We start from the raw sequence: 8,438 nt of genomic DNA, 5'->3' as shown, positions 1-8,438 counted from the left end.
GTCTAACAGCTGGAGGAGGTTACTAAGGTAGAGAGTTTTTTTTTGTTGTCATGACGGGAAGGTTACAGAGGTCATGAACGTAGTAGGAGTTCAAAAATTTCACAAAGACAAGGAGGTCTTTTTCTGGTCTGGAAAGGACCACACTGACCGGGATGGCTTCAGGAACTGAAGAGTTGTTTTTCTTCCGTAAGGAGAGATGTGACAGAACCCAGGATTAAAGGCAACGTCAGAAACTTGAAGAGTTGTACTGGTAGGAAGAGCTGACAGGGATAAACAGGGTTGAAGGGGCTGACAGAGATAGGGGAAGGTGGTATCTATGAAACAGACAGTGGAGAAACTGACCGACATAGGGTGGGTTTTGTGGAACAGATGAATTTACAGACAAGATGGTGATAATGAAGCCTGAGATTTTTGTCATATTCCTTGTCCAGCATTGTTCCGACATCATGCCCTCAGATTCTGAATTAAAGCCCACGAACTCCTCGCTGTGCTGCATACTGCGTGAGTGATCTTACCGGCTGTAGGATTTACTGAAGGCTCCAGATCTCACTCTCCATCTGTCTCTGGCTGACCAACCATCTTCAATGTGCTGATGGACGAGACAGGAATTAGGAATCCTGCTGAGTCAGTGACATCAAAAATACCTGCAGGAGACAGAGAAATAGACAGAATGGGAAATTATACTAATGCAATGAAGGCAACACATAGAGAATGGCACTGAGTCCCACAGAGATCTGGAAAATCCCAATCTCCATCAATGGCCCGTGCAGTTGCTTCCCTCTGGATTGGAGAATGTTGTTGGCCCAGGATCTGGAGTACCTGCAAGAGCGAGAGACACTGACAGAAGCAGTAATTAAACCCACACAGTGAGGGATATCACATGGAGAGAAACTGAGTGATATCAGCAGAGTGCAGGAATGTATCAGGATCACACAATAGTATCATCAGAAGTGGTTTTGACCATTGCTACCAGTACTCAGGGAAGACTGAGCTATTTTATTGGAATAGGCTCCTCTGGTTCCAAGATTATGCAGTGTGCTATAAACGGACACAGATGAGGAGGGGGACAGGACTGAGGTGAATGGAAATTAGGAAGTCCAAAGAGAAAGATTGAAATATTGGAACACCATGGAGATGTGGACGAAGACAAAAACAGAGAAACAGTAAGGGAGTGAGTTTAATTAAAATACGACATTGTCAAACAGATTTGTGACAGGAAATTATTGGTGAACATAAAGTAAGTGCCATTTCCGCCCCTCACAACTCCTCATACACAACAAGTGACAACACTTCCACCCCTCACATCATCACTGATGTCAAACACTCAGTGACTTCATTGGCCCCTACTGCCGTGTTTGCAACCAGGTCCACCCCCATCAACGACAATCACCTGGATTCTGCTGACACCCCCCAGGTCCCACTGTCAGCATCCCCGTCCCCAGAAACCTGAGGGGAACACCACCCTCCTCAAGATTCCACCCCCATTCCCCCTAAAACCACACCCACTCCAGTTACAGGCTCGGTCTCTTCCCCAAGCTCCACACCACGCCAGATCCCAGCTCCAAGTCTTGGCGAGTTTTCACAATTCTCTCTGACCTCACCCAGAAGGAGGATGAATGAGCAGTCCTCAGGAAAGGCCTCAACTTTATCCCCCTCTGTCCACGCATTAATGAATTTAATACACGCCGGGACGTCGAACACTTCTTCTGATGCATACGAGCTTACTTTCACAATGTAGACACTCGCCAACCTCCGAGGATCCCATTGACCACCTCCAATGCACTCCATCCACCAGGACACCCCGTGCTGTCCTATTACCTGCCTTCTATCTCTTCATTTCCAATTACCGCTGAGACATGAACCACCTCAAACTGGATATCCATGGATTCTTTCTGCTCCCGACCGACGCAGTTGCTTTGGTGTCAGCAACAGCGCAGAACCCAATTGCACGTTTTGCTCAATAACTCATATTTCTTATGCAATCTTCGTTTGGTGAGGCAGTGCAGGACGAGAGGGTACAAATCTGGTGTGGGAGGGTGAGAATTCGAAAGGCAGTGAGGAGCAACGGCTTCACACAGAGGGTGGTGCGTGTCTGCAATAATTTGCCAGACGAGCTGGTAATGGTTGGTACCATTCCAATACTTTTAAGGAATTTGGATGAGTATTTGAATAGGAAGGCTTGAGAGAGACATGGGTCAAGTGCATGCAATCGCAGTTGGATCAGTTGAGGATATATGTTCGGAATGGATGAGTTCAATCGAAAACTGTGTTTTCAGTGCTGTCCATATTTATTGGCTCTATGATATTGCAGGTGAAATGATAAAAAAGATGAATAAAATAATGAAGTAAAATTGTCGAAGTTGTAAAATTCAAACAATTTCAGATAACTTTTATTTCAATTACTTTAATTACATTTTCTATTTGTGTTTATAGGTATTTATAGGTGTCCGCACAATGTCCAGACCTGCTTAGAGTTTCCAGCATTTTCTCTTCTGGTTTCAGATTCCAGCATCTGTAGTAATTTGCTTCTATTAATGGCTCTATGATATTGCTGGGGACATGATAACTCCAGTGTCGATGCATAAGAGGTGAACAAGCGAATGGATTCCCTCTGGAAGTCGCGTGAAAAGTAGTAACAGAGATCCAGTCAAATAAGATGAACGAATCTTTGATTTGAATTGAAGCCTGAACTCTGGTTCTCCTCCGAGACTGTGCCAGGTCGACTTAATACTGCATATATTTCATGTTTCGCATTTCTTTGTGAAAACATTTGAGACTGATTGATTTGCTGCAGACAATATCCAAGCGTCATCATCGGTACGGCAATCGAGTTGCGCGTCTATTCCTGTCAAATGTTTTATTGCGCTGGCGAGGCTTTCTGCTTGGTGATTTCGTGGTTCACTTTGATTGAAAATACAGCAACGCAGCTGAGATCCGGCATGGGACCAACGAGTTGCTGTTCCAACACAGCGATGGTCGGCTTTCGAATGAATACACATCTGAATCGATCATGTGACAAGTTCTTGCAGGTGGTGAAATTAAAAGCCACGACGAACCTTGGCACAGGGTAGCTAACGACACGAGCGCTTCACATGGTCAGTGTGGGGATTGAACCCACGACCTTGGCGTTATTAGCACCACGCTCTAACCAGCTGCACTAACCAACCAACGCAGTCGCCCTTCCAACACAAATGACTACATTGCCCGTGCTCGCAATCTTGGCGGCTATTCGTTTTCTGATTTGATATCGATCGCACGCTCATCTGAGGTATTTCCTTTCGTTGCAATGCTTTTCAACAAAAAAGAAGCATTGACTTTTCCGAACACGCACACTCGAGCTAACCATTTGCTCTGACATCCGAAATTAGGCACAATGTCCGGACGCATGCAATTTCAATCGCAATGCCACCAGCTCAGCTGCAGTTTGTCACGTTGACAAATATCGTCTGCAGAAACGTACCTTCAACGATCGCTCACTGTGTTTCTGGAAACTCACAAACCTTCGGAGTTAGGGTTATGTGCTGCTGATAAACTGCTGATGAACTGATCGAAGCCACGAGCTTGGCGTTCTTAGCATCACGCTCTAACTGGCTGAGCTAACCAACCAACCCATTCGCCCGTTCAAAGCAAATGCCTACATTGCCCGTGCTCACAATCTCGGCGGCTATTCGTTTTCTGATTTGATATCGTTCGCACACTCATGTTTATCAGCAGCACATGCTGCTGATGTTTCACTGAATTATCCCAAAGCCTTTTTTAACAATTCCAATGAGTTCCTGTTTAATGCAGTGATGGGCAATGGAATGCTGTTCGTTGTCGAAAACTGTTCTGCTGCTTGTGTCCTTGGCACGTAGTAGCCAGTATTTACATTCAGATTGACTCTACTTCATGATCTATGCTGAAATGCTTTCGCCTTCGTTATCCATTATTGTTAGTGTTACCCATTTTGCCTGAGTTTGCACAAGATTGTGAACCATTGAATATTTTTGTTCACCCTGTATCCATGTCTCTCTGTTGTCTAAATCTCTTTTATCTGAGTCTCAACTCCATCTACCTTATTGCAGCGACGTTGTCTATTCAAAATAAAACATAACTTACTCTTTACCACAATTTTCCGTCACGAATCTATTCACTGATGTTCAATTTTAGTTACACTCTGTACAATCCTGTTCTTTACTGCTTGTCTTCAGCCACATTCCCATGCTGTTCCGATGCTACACCTTTTCTCTTTGGATTTGGAAAGCTCCTTTCAGCTGAACCCTGTCCCTGCATCCTCTCTGTCAGTTGAAAGCTCTGTCCATAAACCTACCAACATGATCGGCCAGGAGACTGGTCCCAGCACGGTTCAACTGGAACCATCGCAATGGATTTTTTTTTAAATCAGTTATGGGATGTAGGTGTCTCTGTCTGAACAGCTTTTCTTGCCCAGCCCTAGCTGCCCTTGAACTGAGTAACTTGCTCGGCCATTTCAGAGGGTCATTGAGAGGCAAACACTTTGCTGTGGGTACTTCGTGCAAACCACATGAGGATGGGCAGATGTCCTTCTTGAAAGGACAAGTGTTTGGGTTTTTTGTACATCAGCAATGGTCTCACACTTATTTGTGGATTGTTAACTACTATTTTTAAAATTAGTGATTTCAAATTCCACCATTTCTGATGGTGGGATTTCAACCTGCATCCCTTAAACATTAGCTGAGGTTTGGGATACATGCTCTAGCAATAATACCACGAGGCCATCACTTCAGCTGTTCATAGGTTGCTCATTCGTGACCGGTTATACCACTGCATCATGAAGCAAAATCTTTTTTTCCAACACAATTATGTGTTCCTGATATCTTCCAGGACTCTGGTGATATCACTTAGTATCTCACTCTTGCTCTTGCTCTCTCTCTCTCTCTCTCTCTCTAGATTTTCCAGATCTCTATGTCTTCAATAATTTGTAACTCCAATAACAGTTCCTATCTCTGTAACCTCCTCCCAGCCCAATAGTCCCTCCGCATATTTGAAATGTACTGCATTGCGGACTACCATCCCTATCGCTGTAACTTGCTTCAGTGGCACAGTGGTTAGCACTGCTGCCTCACAGCGCCTGTAGACCCGGGGTCAATTCCCGACTCAGGCGACTGACTGTGTGGAGTTTGCACGTTCTCCCCGTGTCTGCGTGGGTTTCCTCCGGGTGCTCCGGTTTCCTCCCACAGTGCCCGTAGTGTTAGGTTAGGGGTATGGGTGGGTTGCGGGTCGGTGTGGACTTGTTGGGCCGAAGGGCCTGTTTCCACACTGTAAGTCTAACCTAATCTAACATTCCTTATCTCGGTAGTCTCCTCCTCCAATAACTGGAGACAGAGCCATGCAGCACGGAAACTCTTCCTTCAACCCAACTAGTCCATGCTGACCAGAGTCCATGAACGAGTTGCGTTTCCCTGCATTTGACCCTTATTCTTCAAACATTCTCCTCCCCATGTACCTGCCAAACTTTTCCATGTTGTAATTGCATTTTTCTCTACCATTTCCCCTGGAAGCTCATTCCATAACTGCACCATTCTCTGTGTAGTAAATTTTCTCCTGAAATATCTTTGAAGTATTTCCTCTCCCATCTCATATTTATGCCCACTAGCACACAGAACATGACAGCACAATACAGCCCCTTCTGCCTTCGATTTTGCGCCAACCTGTAGACCCAATCTGAAGCCAATCGAACCAACACCATTCCAATTCTTGTCCATATCCCGACCCAAAGACCGTTTAAATGCATTTAAAGTTGGCTGCGACTATTCTGAGTAAAGAACCTATCGCTGGCATCTATCCCATATCTAGTTATTAATATTAAGATGTATCTCAATTTAAAGCTATCTCCCCTTGTGCTAGGCATCGCCATCCAAGAGAAAAGGCTCTCACTGTCCAGCCCATCTCACCTGCTGATTATCTTATATATCTCAATTAATTGACCTCAAACACATTCTCTTGAAGAAAAACAGCTTAAAGCCCCTCAGCCTTTCCTCATAAGACCTTCCCTCCATACCAGGTAACTTCCGAGTAAATCTCCTCTGAATCATTTCCAAAGCTTACACATATATCCTGTACTGCAGTGACCTGAACAAATGTGGCCACACCAGAGTTTTGTACAGCTGCAGCATGATCTAATGATGCCGAAACTCAATCCCTCTACCAATACAATCTCACACACTGAATGGCTTATTAAACCTGGGTGGCAACTTTCAAGAATCTATGTACATGGACATAGAGATCTGTCTGTTCATCGACACTACCAATAATCTTACCATTATCCCAGTACTCTGTGTTCCTGCTACCCCCTCCAGAGTGAATCGCCTCACACCTTTCCACATTAAACTCCATTTGCGAACTTTCAGTCCATCTGTGCAGCTTATCTATACCTTTCTGCAACCTACAATATCTTCCGTCACTATCCACATCTCTACCAACCTTAATGTCTTCTGCAAATTTACTAACCCATCCTTCAATGCCCTCATTCAGGTCATTTATATAAATGACTGCAACAGTGGACCCAAAACACATCCTGGCAGTATCCAATAGTAACTGAACTCCAGGATCAATCTTTCTCATCAGCCACTACCCTCTGTCTTCTTTCAGTGAGCTAATGTCTGATCCAAACTGCTTAATCACCCACAATCCCATGCCTCCGTATTATCGGTAATAGCCTATCATGGGGAATCTTAACAAACGCCTTACTGAAATACATAGACACCACATTAACTGCTTTACCCTCATCCATCTCTGTCTTTGTTCTCCTTCTTAAAGACCTCAATAAGGTTTGTGAGGCACGACCTACCCTTCACAAAATCGTGTTGACTATCCCTAATCAACTTACTCATCTCCAGATGAATATGAATCCTATCCCTTACAAACGTTTCCAACACATAACCCAGCATCAAATTAAGGCTCACACGTCTACAACTATCAGGACGGTCTCCACTCCCCTGCTTGGGGTGGCACGGTGGCGCAGTGGTTAGCACTGATTCCTCACAGCACCAGAGACCCGGCTTCAATTCCTGCCTCAGCCAACTGTCTGTGTGGAGTTTGCACATTCTCCCCGTGTCTGTGTGGGTTTCCTCCAGGTGTTCCGGTTTCATTTCACAGTCCAAAATGTGAAGGTTAGGTGAATTAGCCATGCTAAGTTGCCCATAGTGAAAGGTGAAGGGACAAATGTAAGGTCTGGGTGGGTTGCTCATCAGAGAGTCGGTGTGGACCTGTTGGGCAGAAGGGCCTGTTTCCACACTTTAAGTAATCTATTCTAGGGGGACAACATTTGTTCTCCTTCAGCCTTCTGGCACTATTCCTGTAAACAATGACGACAGAAACATCAAAGCCAAAGGCATGGCAATCTCCTTCCTGGATTCCCAGAGAATCCGAGGATAAATCACAACCAGCCCTGGGGACTTATCTATTTTTAGACTTTGCAGAATTGCTAACACCTCCTACTTCAGCATTTCGATCCAATCTAGTTATGGACTCCACTCTCCTGGGGTCAAGACGTTGGCTCATCACGTTACCTGTATTCCTCGTGGACAATGATACAAATATTTCTGCTCGGGTCCCTGCCGCTACTTTGCCACAATGTAGTGGGATACACATGTTCAGGACCTAGTGCTTTCTCTACCTTTGTGTCCTAAGACCTCCAGCACCACCTCTTCTGTAAAGGGAACTCTTTTCAAGCCATCACTGTGTCTTTAACTGATTGTCCGCAGTGATTTCTGACATAAAATGTTCATTTAGGGTCTCACCCATCTTCTGTGAATCCACTCATGGATGGCCTTATTGATATTTGCGGGGCCCTAGTGTCTCTCTAGTTGTTTTTTTTTGTCCTTTTGTGCTGTAGAATTTCCTTGCATTCTCCTTAACCTAAAATGCCAATTCTATCTCATCCCGCTATGTTGGTTTCCAACTTATCCAGCCTCTCAATTTCTGTCAAACGCTCCAGTGGCAGTAACATTTTCGTCAATCTTTGCACCAATTACAGTTTCAGGAAATATTTCCTAAAGCAGGAGGGTCAGAATTCTATGCAGGACTACAACTGGGGATCCAGCAATACCTTATACAGACATATCATGATGTACCAACTCATGTCTTTGCTGTGACCTATGAGAGTAAGTCTGCTAAATGCCCTTTCCCCACCCTGTCCGCGTGTGATGCCACATCGAAGCAACAATGTAACTGTACTCCTTGGTCTCTCTCTGTGTTCGACAACACGGCCCAGGGTCCGACCATTAAATGTGTTAGTCCTCCCTAGTTTGTTTTAACAAAATCCAGCACCGGAATTCAACTCCATCTTTCATTCCTTGGCCCACTGGCTGTTGTTAGAGATCCCCCTCGATAACGCTATTCCCTGTGCACTATAACCCGTGTTCTATCCGGACTTTCATCAACAAATTTACAAACAATGACTCCTATGCTCTTACCGA

General features: G+C 44.8%; 1 non-coding gene across 1 annotated transcript; it reads right to left on the bottom strand.

Moving 5' to 3' along the window:
* Positions 1-3,093: 3,093 nt before the first annotated feature.
* trnai-aau (transfer RNA isoleucine (anticodon AAU)) lies at positions 3,094-3,167 on the bottom strand. The gene has a single exon. It is a non-coding gene; the product is annotated as a tRNA-Ile (tRNA).
* Positions 3,168-8,438: the final 5,271 nt, after the last annotated feature.

The sequence above is a fragment of the Hemiscyllium ocellatum genome, chromosome 13 (assembly GCF_020745735.1).
Source record: "Hemiscyllium ocellatum isolate sHemOce1 chromosome 13, sHemOce1.pat.X.cur, whole genome shotgun sequence".
Lineage (NCBI taxonomy): Eukaryota > Metazoa > Chordata > Chondrichthyes > Orectolobiformes > Hemiscylliidae > Hemiscyllium > Hemiscyllium ocellatum.
The sequence above is the reverse complement of the archived record's forward strand: the minus strand, read 5'-3'. Positions and strand labels throughout refer to the sequence as shown.